Source organism: Capricornis sumatraensis, chromosome 10 (assembly GCF_032405125.1).
Source record: "Capricornis sumatraensis isolate serow.1 chromosome 10, serow.2, whole genome shotgun sequence".
NCBI classification, from domain to species: domain Eukaryota; kingdom Metazoa; phylum Chordata; class Mammalia; order Artiodactyla; family Bovidae; genus Capricornis; species Capricornis sumatraensis.
In genome coordinates this window covers 55,246,023-55,260,874 of record NC_091078.1, presented here as the reverse complement: position 1 = coordinate 55,260,874, position 14,852 = coordinate 55,246,023, and positions in this window count along the sequence as shown.

Below are 14,852 nucleotides of genomic sequence, written 5' to 3'. Positions count from 1 at the left end.
AATAAGAGGGGTCAGATCTCAATAAAAGCATTCCAAGGGAAAAAAAAAAAAACCAATGTTTCAATTCTTCACTTTCCTAAAAAGTGTTCATGGAATCTCTACCATGTGCAAGGATGTGCTAATACAATCTCAAAAGGAAAAATCTTCTTTTTTTTTTTAAAGGATATAATAAAAGTTAAATAATTCTAATGGATCCACATGAAAAAATTTAAACAATTTTATCTTCATCATCCGCTTTTTGATTAGTCATCAACTGGAAGATAAAGATGTCTTCTGTTTTTATAATTCTTAAATGTTTTCTCAGTGTATTTCAAAAGAAAAAAGGCATATACTTGGGAGAAGGAAATAATGTACTGGGTCCCATAATAAATATTTGGATATCTCCACAGAATGGACTAGTTGATAAAAGCAATAAAGCAAAATGTAGCAGAAACTGACATAAAAGTCTACATTTGGGTTCAAAAAAATAGTTGCATAATTTTGAATTTTTAGTTTAGACAAGAGAAGACTTAGGGAGGACAAAATAGCTATTTTCTTATGCTATTTTAAAACATTCAGAGAACAAGGAGTTGGTCTTTCTTGGTATTGCTTCAAAAGTTAGCACTAGGGGAAAAAAAAAAACACAACACAAAAAACAACCTACCTAAACACAGAACTACCATATGACCCAGTCATTCAACTCCTAGACAGATATCCACCCCCCCCCCCCAAAAGAAAAAACCCAGAAAGCCAGGACTAGAACACCAATGTTATTATTCACAATGGCCAAAAGGTATCCATCAGTGGATGAATGGATAAACTCAGTGTCGTATATGAACAATGAAATATTACTCTGTCTTAAAAAGGAATAAAATTGACATGTTACAATATGGATGGACTTTGAAAATATTATTCTTAGTAAAATGAGTCACACACAGAGAACAAATGTGTTGTAATTCTGCTTACACAAGGCACCTAGAGTAGGCAAATTCATGGAGACAGAAAATAAGAGCAGAGACTACCAGGAGCTGGAGGTAAGGAAGGAAGGGGTTACTGTTTAATTGGTACAGAGCTTCTGCTGGGGATGATGGAGAAGCTGTGAGTATAGATGTGATGGTTTCCCTGTTTAATGCCACTGAATTGTATACTTAGGAGCAGCTAAAATGATAATATATTATGTACATGTCACCAGGAAAGAACTTAAAAAACTCTTTCCTTCTAGAATATGATTTAAAAGGAAACAAATCAATATACATACAAACAGACCAAAGGCAGAAAATGACCGTACAACAGAGGAAGTGGCCTTCTACTTTACAAAAGTGCTTCTGGTCTACTGATAACAGTGATACATGTAAAGAGAAGTGTGGTGGATGTAACCTGCCTTGGTTTATGCTGATTCAAATAGGTACCCAATAAATCGGACCATACTCCGCCTCCTCATGGTCATCTTAGCAATCTCGTCTTCGGCAAGACAAGCGTTGTTATTTAACCATCCGATGTGGACGCTGCAGGGATAAAAGGTTAGGATGTGATGATGTTCAGACTCTTCCACTGCATCTCTACTAGAATCAAGGTGTGTTTGGCTAACGTGTCTTCATCCACAAAAGGCAACCGAAACTCCTTCTAACTGCAAGACAACCCCGGGTGCATCTTACCGCAATACAGACATCCACTGTCAATCATCTGGATGAGAGGGCTGGTGGTAGCCGCTCTGCCACATCACTGACTCAGTATTTTGCATACTTTTTTAAAAACTGCAGATAAAGAGAGCTTTCTGACCAAAATAAATAGCACAGAGCACAAGGGTGGCCCTGCTGCCACGTTAGACTGAGAAAGCATTGAGGGTCACTTCAGTTTGGGCGAACCCCTGGGACCACTCCCAGGATTTTAAAATAGTCTCAGACTTTCATAAGCCATGCAGGGTAATCACCACCTTATGTTTCCTGCTGCAATCTGTTAACTGTCTAGCCATGACTTATCTATATATAAGGTGGTGTCACCAACCTCCAGTCATGCGCAAACTCAAAGAAAACGTGCAAGTACTCAGAGAACCACAGCCTTGCCAAGAACCTTGAAATCAGCCAGTCTAGCTGATACTAAATCCAGTGTCTTGGAGAAGATCCATAACCAGTTAGTGGCAGAGCTGCGTCAAAAACATTGTCAATTAGACTGAGGATCAGAGCTCTTCTTAAAACCACATGTTCCTATAGTGACTGGGGCTTTATTAGAAATATAGACAAGGTGCATCTAATCTGTTCCATTAATTTCCTGGGTATTTCAAGAGATACCCACACATTTCTTCCCCTGAACCACTATCTTCTTCCACTAGCCAGTATATCTTCATATACTGCAGAGAGCCTGCATGAATAGTCTGTCTCATAATGGCATGCATCTTTCTTGATTTTATCCCAAATATTTTATGGACACACGGACCTCTAGACATCATGCTTGGTCTTGTTCTTCGAAACCCCCCAAAGCCTATAAGCCACAGTCATCAGAATGACCTCAAGTTATAGGATAACCATATGCCCAATTTCCTCCTTCACTTCTACAGCTCATGGTACCTTCTTTCTAGAGGCCATACAGGAATCATATGCCTGCAAGATTCCCAGATGAAGTGTATTCACATTTTTAAAAATGTGGAATAATGTATTTGAATCTACTGGGACCAGAACACGTTTAATATTTAGAAATGAATGTCTTCTGAATCTTTAAGCAAAGAACTGGAATCTTAGACTTGGGAAGTTGTTTTTTCTTCCAAGTGTAACTAAAGCAAATTTTCTGGGAACATAAGTAACACTGCTGGGATCTTATAGCTAACAATGCCATCTAACTCTGGTTTCTTAATAGATCTTCCAGGAATTTTACCACATTACACACTTACCCTAAATATTTCCCTCAATATCACTGCCCCATAATCTCCTGGGACAAACAAAACTATTTTAGGGAAGGGAGAGGGGGTGATCAATTGAAATGAAACTTTTCCTTGAATGTTATCAATCTCACAGATGTTAGAACTTCTGTATTCTCAATTTAGTTCAATAAAGTATTTTAAAATGTCCTCTTTCGGTGGATCTGGATGCCAGGGACATATAACCCATTATTTATGTCCATTTATGTATACTGGTGGTGAAGTGGTACAGAATTCGCCTGCCGATGTAAGAGATGCAGGTTTGATCCCTGGGTCGGGAAGAGCCCCTGGAGAAGGATCTCCAATACTGGCGTGGCAACCCACTTCAGGATTCTTGTCTGGAGAATTCCATGGACAGAGGAGCCTGGTGGGCTGCAGTCCACAGGGTTGCAAACAGTTGGATGCAGCTAAGCACACACACGTGTGTGCTTATACTGGAGACACCTTGTAATGGGACAAGGATATATCACGAAATGCATATTTTCAACTGTGGCTTAAAGAATTCAAAGTTATACAAACTCATCATGAAGAGGAAAATCCCTTTAAAAAAAGGGTAGGGATAAATAGTCATTTTATTCAGCACATCTGATTGAAGACTTTTGTCTTTTATTTCTATAATAAGTGGAAGTAGAATCTGTCATTTCAAAAACAATGAAACTTAACAAATGTGACGCAGTTATAGGTGCCAGAATGTGAGCTATTAAAACCTTTCTTGCAGAAAAGAAGAAAAGAATAGACACTTAGGGAAAATGAGAAAAAGCAAAAATAAATGGATAAATTATTATCATTCTGTTAGATTTTTGAGATGGTGATAAGGTTCGTGTTCTGTCCATTTATAAGTTGGGAAAAATAAGGGGCTTTCATGGCTGCAGTGTCCTTATTTTCCCTTAAGTCAGTGGATAATGTTTGGTGCCATAGCCTGTCAATATTTCAAGCCTTAAGGTTGCTTTTTCAGAATTATTACTAGCTAATACCATCAGTACATCTAATCAAAAGCAATCAACGTAGAAGTTTAAATTACCCACCCATGACCTCAGCTCTGCCTCCGCCCACCCCCGCACAATGGCAGAAGAATGGAAAGATTTTCCACGGGAGCAAAGGAATTAAGGATGCTTCATCTCAAATAAAAAGCTAAAAGGTGGGCCTAAAGGTCTGTGAGTGCAGGAAATGACTTCTACACCCATGAGGCAGGGAGAAAGGCAGGAGAGAGGTTTATTAGAAATGGATATCTCTATCTCAAGAAGAGCAGGGGGGGATTTCAAGAGACACAGGAACAAAAGAGTTTTAATTCTGTCGGGTGGATCTGGGCTACAAATTGAGTGTTAATATACTGAGAGCAAATGGCAACTCACACCAACATTCCTGCCTGGGAAACCCCATGGACAGAGGAGCCTGGCAGGCTACAGTTCATGGGGTCACCAAGAGACAGACATGACTTAGCAACTAAACCACCACCACATACTGACAGCAAGCTCTTTCCACAAGATCCAACAATCACACCATTAAGTGCTTTTATTATTTACCTCCACATGGGTGATTCTGGAGCGTTTTCCTCGTATCAACTGCACTATTCATTGCTAGCCTCCAGTGAGTAAGACAATCGGTTGCCTACTCACCCTGTCTCTTTAGTGAGAGGGCAGCTGGCTGTTGGCTCTGTCCATCACTGAAATCCCCAGGTCTTAGAATCTTAGATGAGTCACTCTTTAACAAGGCTCAATGTTCTAACCAAGTAGTGAGAGGCATTCTCCCCCTCCTGTTACATAAACTACACAACGACTGAGATTCTCGCTTGGCTCGTCTACCTCTGAACTAACTCCAGTGCTGAGAATAGCGCCTGAAACAGGGTAGGACTTGCTGACTCAGTGAATGAAAAAGGGCTCCAAGTTCTACCTGAATTCTGATCAGTGATGGCTGGGTCACTATTTTTCTGCTTCTTCCATCTAAAAAAGCCAGGGCAGGTAACCACTCAGAGACCTATTAACCAGTGTGTAAGGTGAAAGGAAAATACTCAACAGTCGCTGAAAGGGCAAAACCATGGCATGCTTTTGGTCGGGTGATTCTCAAGAGGGCTTTGGTCTGACTGAGCTGTGTGTGTGTGTGATAATGGGCCAGGCCATTCAGAGACAGCACCTGCCTTTGGGGGACGTTTTGGATAGGATGCTAGAGAAAGGAAAGAGATGATGCTTGTCCCAGGGGAGCTACCAACCCAACGAGAGCGCTCAGCAGACAGAGGGATTTGAGAGCAAAGCCATCCCATCCAGATGACTGCGGCATGCAACACAAACAATACGCTGTAGCCCGCCAGGGTCCTAAGCGTTGGACACGGCTTAGTGACTAAACAACATGCGTAAAAGAGAGAACTAACAAGAACCTACTGTATGCATAGCACAGTGAGCGCTACTCAACCCTCTGTAATGGGCTCTACAGGAAAATAGTTTAAAAAAGAGTAGATGTATGTATAACTGAATCACTTTGCCATATACCTGAAAGTAACCCAACATTGCAGATCAACTATATGCCAAAAAAGAAAAAAAAGATAAAAGATAAAAGGAGAATGTGGAACCCCTGACCGGAAGATTCACACGCAGGTGAGTGTTTCCAGGCCCTTGACAGCATGAGTTTTCCTGAGAAAGTGACTGCATCCATTAAATATTCGATTTATCACAATTAAACTGGCCAGACAGGCTTTGCTCACATTTCCAGACTAAAAACAAATAGGGAAGTAGTGTTTCATTCCTTTGAAACTCTACTTTTTTGGTTGTTACATCGAGTTTCATGGACTCTCATCCAGTGCTCACTTCATCAGGCCCCTCACCTGTGTCATCAGGCCTCTCGATGACATACCCCCCACCCCCCAAGGTGCAATGGTGCTCAGCCCACAAGGAGAAGGATAATATACCTACAGACTCCTGGCCATCTCTGTTCCATCTTGAACGCAGGGACCCTTTTCCCTTTTGTTTTTCCTCTTTCTCTATGCTGCCTAGTACAGTGGGACACAACATTACACACTGACGCCCCTGCAAACTCAGCCATGAAAGCTAAAAAGCCACTGTACTAAGGTCAACAACTAGGCTAAAGAACATAAGCATTCAATAAATGACTCCTTTGATCCTCAGACTTCCTGGGAGCAGATGCACTTGGAATGCAGGATACATGAGTTCACTTGACATCAGCATGTTTTCGGTACTGGCTAGCAACACGGTGTTGGAATTTTTCCTCCCCACAGTGAAATCTCTAGAAAGACCATTTAAACTGTAGATGTGGGAGAGTAAGTAACAACAAAACCATCATGGGGTGCTCAGGAATGCAATAAGGAAAACAGCCTGCGTGAGAGACCTCAAGCGCTGCAGAAAGTGATGGGAAAACCTAATCTCTCCATTTCTGGAAGAGACAGGGAGTGAGAGGAGCTCTCACAGAGTCAGGACTTAACAGAGGCTCAGGGAAGACAAATCTCTAGAAAAAGAAGGCGAATATGCAAAAGCAGTGCCTTGAAGTCTTTCTTTCTGAGCCATCTATGGTCTGGCTTGGGTTTGGATGCAGCTTTAAATATACATGATCTAAAGCATTCCAGGTGATGAACATGGGCGGGAGACTGACTCTAAATTCCCTGGACAGAGGGCCCTTGGATTCACACACAGCAAGAACATAATCCCTACCAATTTGCTGGAAGAAGAAATGGACATATTCCCAGGAGGGAAACAATTTCAGGAAGCTTACAATGCATCCGTGGAGCAGAACCTGGTTGATTCGCCAGGTGTCCCAGGGCTTGGCCAGCAGGTAATTTCCTACTTAAGATAGGAACGTGGGTGTGCCCACTGGTACTGCTTCTCTCCGACCCCTCCTACCCCCCGCCCAGAGCTGGGGCCATCTGTGGCCATGCCAATGAGACCCCAGATGCCCTGTTGGCAAAGACACCTACAGGGAGCTGTGGCTGGCCACCTGAAAGATCGCGGCTGCTGTTTATGTTATTTCATTATTATCATTTTATTGGCCATGGCTTGTGGCACCTGGGATCTTAAGCTGTGCCCCCTGCAGTAGAAGTGCTGAGTCTCAGCCATTGGACGTCCAGGAATGTCCAAGGGGCTGCTGTTTAATGTTGAGGTGTGTGCTCTCATTCACTGTCTCAGTTGCAATCACATGACCGCTCTCTACAAAATCTTGGTTAGACACAATAATCTCTCCCTGCTTCCTGTCCCAAGCCAGGCCTCAAAGCTCTGTTTTTCTTTTTTAAAGAAAATACTCTTGCTCACAGGAACTGTTAGAGAGCCAGTTGCATTCAAGACAGCAGTATTTTGCACGTGAATGGCTTCTACTTTGATGGACTACTAGGTGGATGCTCCCTGTTCAAACCTTCCAACAAGATCCTTTAATCCTGAGAAATCCAGATGGAGGAAAATTAGTGTGCATTTTAAAAAATTCTCTATATTGTTAAAATATCTAATACATTTGGAAAATGTTATGAAACTATGAGCTGCTGTAAGCTCTGTGAATCATTAGCCTGCCAGAGTTACCTGTCACGGCGGGAAAAAGGCAGGTTACTAGAGCGTTCTATGTTAGGGAGCTGGTAGGAATTACTAATGAAACTCAGGAGATACTTTCAACCTAGGTGATGAGAGATGCTGGGCTGAGGTCCCAGGGCTGAAGGGTCTGACGACAACTAAAAGCAAAGGGTTACGCTTACGCTGTGTGTGAGGATTCCTCAAGGCTTCCTAATGGTGAAGCTGAAGATCTGGGGTCATTCTATTCATGGGGTCTACAGTGTTTAAGCCAAGGGTCAACGAAGGGCTATTAGCTTTGTACATATGTCAAATGATTAGAACAAAACAGTCTTGAAGCATACTTGAGTTGCAGAGACTTTCAATAAAATGTCCAAGTCGTGAGCTTGGGGAAAATTACACAGTGGGGAAAAGATCATAACTTTTTTTACTTGTAATGATTCTTGGAGGGAAGAAAGGGAGTGAGTGAGAGAGGAAAGAAGGGACAAAGGCCATGCATGAGGCAGGCAGGCAGGCCAGCCCAGCTGTCAGAAAAAGAACATCTAGAATTAACATGTGACAGTAGAACATGAAATATTTGGAGAAATTCATGAGGAAGCCCAAAACAAAATTTAATTTTCACAAATAGATTTAAAACTAGGAAGGCAAAAAGAATCATTCACTCATTATTATTGGCATCTAGGTGGAGACAGGGTGGTTCACTATTATAGATAAAAAGTATATCAGGAAAAAAAAAAGTATATCAGGAGAAGCATTTTCTGGGTTTGTTAAAGTATGGTATATACAAAAATGTGTTCTACACTTCAAATGATTACTCATTTTCACTGAAAAAAAGTGTGAAAAACACGATTGGATCCTGTTGCCTCAAAAGTCATGATGACAAGAAAGGTAATTTAAATCTGTACGAATCAAAGGATTCTAAGTATGTTAACGTGAATGACGACTTTGAGCTCAGAAGGTATTGTTAGCATCCTAATTTAAATATTAAGATTTAAGATATGTGTGTATTTATATATGTGATATGTGTTTGTATATGTATTCATGTGTCTATATATGTGTGTGTATACGTGTGTATGTGTGTGCGCATGTAGGTGTGCATAGGTGTCTGTGTATATGTGTGTGAACACACATGTGTAATGTGTATATTCCCAGGTATCTGACATCCCATCTGGTCCAAAAGTATCCTTCTAAGCTGGCAGGTAGTCTTCAATATGGGGGGATGTTTCTGCTGGAAATTCTGTGGCCTGACACCATTCCTGCAGGGGGCTTGGCATGCCCAGCCCATATTCTTTCTCAACATGAGGGATTCCAGAAGGAGCAAGGGCAGAGAGACACAGGGACAGAAAACACTGCTCCCTCCAAAGGCCATCCGTTGACCCTCTGGAGAAGCGAAACTTCAGGAGACTCTCAAAAACTGAGAAGAAAGCTGCCCGTCTAAATACACCTGGCTTGCTGTACTGTTCACACACAAATTCAGTCAGTCAACTTGGGGAGATTTTTGTTTAAAAAAAAAAAAGCTCTGGTTATAAGCAAAACCTGCCTTATCTCCTGGCTCTCTCTAGACACAACTTAGTGGGGTGGCCTGGGGTTTCCTGCAGGTTTTGCATCCTGGCAACATTCTTGAAAACTGGTAGGAAATTTAGGAAGCTGTCTCTTTACATGTATTGTCATGCAGCATTTTCATATCTTTTATTTTGTCCAAAGTTATATATGCAAATTAAGAGCAATTTTTTTTTTCCTGCTCACTGTTTTTCTTTAAAACATTACAACTGAATTTGGGGGGTAGGTTTCTTAGTGGATTTTGAAAGAAACTTGTACCCTTTTCTTGAAATAAACACTAGAGCAGAAGTTCGTTTTCTGACCATCAGAAACAAACGATTGATACTATACTGACCATGGCCAGTGCATAGTCCTTATCCATCTTAATTCAATCTCTCTAAAGATACACATTCATATACACACAGACACAAACGCACTCTCACTCACATCTGGGCTATATACCTGAAGAATGCAATAACAACATTCATCAGATGTAGTGTTTATAGCTTTCCTCCTAAAAAGATTCATAGGTTCTCATTTTTTTTTAAATTCTTTTCTTTTTTCAGTATAGATATGCTCAGGCAAAAACGAACACTTCTATATTTAAGACTACTCCTCGCCCCAAATGGATAAAAACAAATTCAGAACCAGCAGAAGAATGCTCCGGTCACTGTGATACTCAGTCACTACACTCTTGGTGTAGCTCCCAGACCAAGGGTTGAAGTCGGGCGCCTGTTGTGGAATCATGGAGTCCTAACCACTGAGTTACCAGAGTAGTCCCGAGGTCTACTTTTTTAAAAGCAGTGTCTACACAAGAATGTACATGCTTTCAGAGTGCATTACTTTGGAGAAATTTCATTCTGAATTATATTTTTGTGCATTATATGCTCCCATTTCAGATTATATTTTCCTTTAATTAACTATTAAAAATAATCTTACATTGCTTCTGTCTCGTAATTCAGCACCTCTCCCAAATCTGTTAAGAAGTAGGCCAAATGGAGCCCAGCTTCCAATGAGCAGTGCAGAAAAGACTGTTGCTTCTTCAGGAATAATCTATAAGTTACTCCTCCCTCTCTCTCTCTCTCTCATGTAAGTTCTTTTAAAAAATGGGACTATTATTATTTTTTTTTTTTGGACTGAAACACCTAGTGGTAAGTAAGGGTTTGATGAAGCATTTATTTAATGAATTAGTGAATGAATACATCAATTTAACAAGTCTTGAGATTATAGTGCCTAGTTATAACGCAAAACCACTGAGGTCTTGCTTCCAAACTAGCAATTATTTCCCCATTATCATCATCATGGCCATAAATCACATTGTAAAGGAAATGACTTTTACTGTGAACAATGAAGAGACTTTTACATAACAAGAAAGTTTAATGCTAATGTAAACAGAGCCAACTGACAATGGTTTTAATATATCTAGGGGATACTCATTAGTGCCTGGCATTATTTTGATGAAAAAAATATAGGATAAAAAGATTCATCCTCAAATATCCTATTTTAAAATAGAGGAAACTGAGGCACAGAGACACTGAGTATCAGAGCTAACACCTCACTCTAGGAAAAGCCGGGACTGGAGTTCAGATTCTGACAGGCTGGCCCCAAGACTTCAACTTCAACAATACTGTGAAACGACTGAGGTTAACAATGACCACAGGCCAGATAATAAATAATTAAGGCAGCCAAGCTGATGCCATGGAGACCCATGGCATGGAACCATGTGATATTTGAGGGTGCATGCTTACCCTAGTCTTTCTAGATTTTCTCAAATGAACCTATTTTAGTTTTACAATTAGCAACAGTAAACGTGAAAATTGAGAAGAGACCACAAAATATCAAATAAGTTCAAACAGGCTACTGGCATTGTAAATTGCATGGTGAAGTATGTTTGTGGTTGCCATGAAGTTACCCATTCAGTTAGAAGACATGAAAGTAAAGAGGATGCAAAGAACTGTTAACCACACCAAAAGCACAGAGTAAGTCCATCGGATCCAATGTGCAGTAAAAGGAATTAAATCTATGAAAAGATATGTTTTAAATAAATGTCAAAGATGAAACTTAAAATATACCCTACACACAAACCAAATTATTTAATAAAAATTTAAGAACGATTTTAATAATGCCAGAAGAATCTCAAGACCAGATAGGTAAATATTTAAGTTATCATAAAATGTGTTTTTGGAATAAACACTAAAATCAAAATGACTCAAATGCATTAAAAATAAAGTTGAGAACAATTACAATCAGACTGGACCAAAATGTCTAAAGAATTCAAGGATATTTTTACATGGAGCCATTGATATGAATATTGGGTTCTAAGTTTCCTTGCTTCTACAAGGAATCAACCAAAAGTTTTCAATGAAAATTAACTGTTTGTGGGGCGACCCTGTACCCTCATTTTAAAAACTGTGCTTTCCTTCTGCTTTGTAGGTTTGGATTCTTGCAAGGGTCCTGGGTGATGTGTCATCCTTTTAGGGTTCTCCATCCACCTATAGATGGCCTTGGAGTTTTTTATTTTTCATTCAGCAGTCACCTATAAGTTTGACACTTTTAAACAGCTTCTGTCTACAGCCACTGTTCTTTGAAGGGCAGGCTGAAGCTAAGAGTCTGGGGAGAAGGCCAAAGACCAGAGGAGCTGTTGCGTGCTGAGCAATGATTTGGGTATTTTCGAAACTACAACACACGTCCACACCGTCATTATCATCATATTACCTTTCAAATCCATAACAAACAGGATAAACTGAATACATCTTCATTTCTTTCACATACTTTTAACAAGCACCTTGGATAGAAACAGCGGGTACAAAGGTACCTAGCAAACGGCCCTCCCCTCTGGAGAACTCACACTTGAGGAAGATGTATTAATTGTTTAAAAAATGGGGTAGAGTTCTTAAGAAGTGGCTCTTTGTCAACAGCAGTGCTTTTAAATAGTAGGATAGATTCATGAACTCATGCAGTGTTTATGTGGATGATTTTTTTTTCTGGTTTCTTAAATACAGGAAAAAAAAAAAATCCTAAATGCTTGACAGTATCTCTTACCTTCAAATGGATATGTTTATATCATATAACACAACTCTATCCTAAACCATTTTAAAGACCTGTCAATTCCTGCTGTGTAGAAATAGATAGAAAAATTCACACTACTGTATATAAAACAGATAACCAACATGGACCTACTTATAGAGCACAGGGAACTCTATTCAATATTCTGTAATAACCTATACGGGAAAAAAGAATCTGAAAAAAATTTATGTATAACTGAATCATTTTGCTGTATATCTGAAATTAACACAACATTGTAAATCAACTATGTGCTTAGTTGCTCAGCCGTGTCTGACTCTTTGTGACCCCGTGGACTATAGCCCACCAGGCTCCTCTGTCCATGGCATTCTCCAGGCAAAAATACTGAAATGGAGTTGGATGCCCTCCTCCAGGGGATTTTCCCAACCCAGAGACTGAACCCAGGTCTGCATTGCAGGCGGATTCCTTACCATCTGAGCCACCAGGGAAACCAATACTTCAACTAAAAATAAAGGGGAAGAGAAGAACAGATACATAGGAGAGTGTGTGTTAACTAAGTACACATTGTGATTCTGCAGACTGTTAAATTGGAGTTTTTCAGCATTCGGCCCAAAACTCCCTACTTAGTTTAACTTTTGCTACTCCAAAAAACAAACTCTCATCATGTGACCTGAGAAATGAATTGTGTTCAGCTAGCAAGTTAAAGCACCCCACTCCAGTACTCTTGCCTGGAAAATCCCATGGACGGAGGAGCCTGGTAGGCTGCAGTCCATGGGATTGCTAAAAGTCGGACACAACTGAACGAGTTCACTTTCACTTTTCATTTTCATGCATTGGAGAAGGAAATGGCAACCCACTCCAGTGTTCTTGCCTGGAGAATCCCAGGGACGGGGGAGCCTAGTGGTCAGCTGTCTATGGGGTCGCACAGAGTCGGACACGACTGAAGCAACTTAACAGCAGCAGCCCCAGCAAGTTAAACAAAGAAACAAAAAACTTCTGCTGAGAACCGTGATGGCGTTTGGAATCCTATACCTATCTTTGTAAGGGCCACACACCCCTAGGATTCAGTTCTTGCTCCTAGTGCAGTATCCTTTCCTAGCTGCTTCTGTGCATATGCAGAGAGATGAAATGATAAACCCAATATGCTTGCGTCAAACGCAAACATTCCGAGTTAGGATGGTGCCCTCAAGCTTTACCTTTTAAAATAACTCGTTTCAGATCTGCAGATCCATTGACCCAAAGGAGTGAAAAGTTGTCTGCTTTTTCTCACGGAGCTCCATTTATCTCATGAAATACAGAGGTCAGTGAGGTGTCACTTAAGCCACATACACACACGTACACACCCACGCGCATGCACGTGCACGCACACACAAATAGCAGGTGGGGTAAGTCGATCAGAATGGGCCAGTGACACTCCTCTCGGGCCCCTCCCCAGATGCCAGCTCGGGCCACCCTGCAGCCTGGACTTGGTTCCAGCTCAGAGAACAGAGAAGCAGCTGCCCTGACTTGGCTGCGGCTCAAGTCTCAGCTGTATTCTTGGCCTCCTGCGTCCTCCTGAGCACTTAGGAGGGGCGCGTGACCAAGGAAACAGCTGAGCCCCCACCCCAGAGAGGAAGCGCAACCGCCGCAACCCCCACCCCCCACCACCTGCTCTGGGGGCCAAACCACCACCCAATTCCTGCTGGATCCACGGGGGCAGACGGAGTGCTGACTCACTCCTCGGCTCGGGAAACAGCACAGCCTCTGGGCCGGGACATCACCCTGGACACCCCAGGGGCCTCAAACTTGCTGGGGCATCAGAAGTGGTTTGGATGTTCAGGTCACAGGTTCTCATCAGATCCCCAACCAGGCGCTAGAAATTCTCTATAGAATTTGCCTACGAGGCTCCTTTTCTATACAGAAAGCTTGACTCGGAGGCCACACCAGGCTGAAATATTGCCCCAGAATGGGGTGGGCTGGCAGGTCATTTCTGCGTCCATCCGTTTCCAGGCAGCCCCTCCGCACCACAGAGTTCTGGAAATGGAGCGCACGAGTTACAGGCAACCTTTGTTGCCCTCTCGGGTACCATGAACATTGTTTAGACAGCCTCGGGCTTCAGCCCACATTCCCGGCCCCCAGCTAATGCCCACGGCCCAACTACAGACGCAGGACAGTGGAAATGTGAGTGGCTGGCCGGCCGCTGCTTTGAAGATCTGGTGGGGCAAAGAGGGTGAGCGGGCCGCTTCCCGGAACCGCGGATCTGACAGCTCCAAGTGCGCTCACGTCAGTGCTATTAAGAGACATTCGTGACTTCAAACGTTGTGAAATCTCACCCCGCTCTGAGGACATGCCCGTCCGGATCTGTCTCAGATGAACAGGGGAGGCTGTGCCTTCTGTATGAGAAAAAACTCTGGACGAAGGGGAAATGCTGACACTCCCTGATACATCCGTGGGGGGGTCGGTGGTCAATAATCTGTATTTTCTGTGCGTGTTTTGAAGATTTCCATAATGGAAATCTGAATGTATAACATGTCCCCTGAGATTAAATAATAGAATAATATCAGACAGAAATATTCTACACCCGAAATGGGCTTCAGTCCTGGTGGGAAAGACTGATTTGGAGACAGCTGATGATTATCTCTAGGCAGAATGGGAGAGGTGTGAAAACCTCTTAGAACCACAACTTTTTTGGGGAAAAAAACCAGGAAACTGACCCACCTCCAGTTAAGACTTTTCTCCCAGGGAGTGATGCAAGACTATTCTTATGCAACAATGGGACAGACGCTAAAATACACGTGTTCCAGGGCATCTTGGTGGTAAAGACAGAATCCTCTTCAAGGAAGGACTTGCTGCCTCTTGAGGGGTTATTTCAGCTGCAGTCTGAGTCCCCAAGGCCACACCCTTCCCTGCTGCTGCTAAGTCGT